Below are 1,421 nucleotides of genomic sequence, written 5' to 3' on the forward strand. Positions count from 1 at the left end.
CAATTTGAGGCCGTACATGAGGCTAGTATGCCACTAGTCATTTCAACATTATTCATAAGTTTACCGAGATCTTCAGCGATGTCTGCATCATGTGTGTTTTCCCAACCAAAATTAAAATTTCGTCTTGGGTCTTTGGACCGTTTGTTGGAGAAGGTTTGACTGAGTTGGCTACGTATATTTTTCATCATTAACACATGTTGGGAATATAGTCTCATAGCCTTTTTCTTGGCATAAATGGTCCCTATTTCTCCAGGGTAGTGTAAGAGACCGCAACCCGCAATAAAACTTATTTTGTCGGAAGACGCGCAGTGTTCTTGGGCAGCTTGCATCTGGCGCAATGGGTCCGCATTGCATAAAAGGGGGGGGGGAGTAATAAAATGGCGAAACGCCGAGGTTGTAAGACAGATCTTTCGCACGAGGCAGCTGTTGTCAACCGCCGGTGGCAGCAACTAAGTGTCTCGCGCAAAATAACTCGGACACTGATGTCCGCCACCGGTGACATGGTGTGGGTGATGACAAGAGGGTGTGGTGGTGTGCAGTGGTAACAGGAATATGTTGATCTGCGTGCTTGTGAATAAACATGTATGCTTAATCGCAGACGATGCTTTAGAATTCAATATCTAACTTCTTTTTCGAACATCGAACAATGTTAAAAAAGAGGATGCAGAACTTACGCTTTTTTCTGCCAGGGATTTGCTTTCAAACTCAGGGACGAATTTAACACAAGTTATTTTCAGTTTTTCCGCTTCTCTATTTGTTTACATACTTTTCACAAGATGTGTTTTATATCGCTGATTGTTTCACCACTTCACAGTTCAGGTTCTGTGTATCCCTATCTCCTCCCCCCGAGAGCCTGACAATCACGAGTACATTGTTACTGAGCGAGAAGAGATGGCCAATGGTCGACAGTGGCGGCAACTGGTGGCGCCGTGTGAAGCTTCCATTAGAAACAATGCTTTAAAGCAAGTGTCGAGCACTAGTTGTGGGAGCGAGACACCGCAAAATCGGTTGCCCGCCTGTTCCCGGTCGAGCAGCTGCTGAGAAGTCGTACGAAAGTATGGAAGCACGCAGGATTTAGGGGAATTGCTGTAGTTGATATGTTTAGCATTTCAGAGGCATTTTTCGAGCATTTTGAGGCAAATGTGGCACTTTTATGTTGGTTCATACTTTAAACAAGCATTGGTAGTCAATAAATCCAAGCTCTCGTGATTTAGGCAAGGAAAAGGTACACACACACAACTAAAGAAGCTTTGTTAGAAAACCCGTATTTATATTGTTACTTACATTACTTCCGTATTACACCACTGCCTCGTTCACAAGTGGCGGCGACCTCGCATGAGCGGGTGAAGCGACAAACTTTCATAACATAGTAGCCTTCAAGCGTGTCCACGCTGGCAACGAGGGAGAGCCAACGCGGTCAG

The sequence above is a fragment of the Penaeus monodon genome, chromosome 21, assembly GCF_015228065.2.
Source record: "Penaeus monodon isolate SGIC_2016 chromosome 21, NSTDA_Pmon_1, whole genome shotgun sequence".
In the NCBI taxonomy this organism is placed as follows: domain Eukaryota; kingdom Metazoa; phylum Arthropoda; class Malacostraca; order Decapoda; family Penaeidae; genus Penaeus; species Penaeus monodon.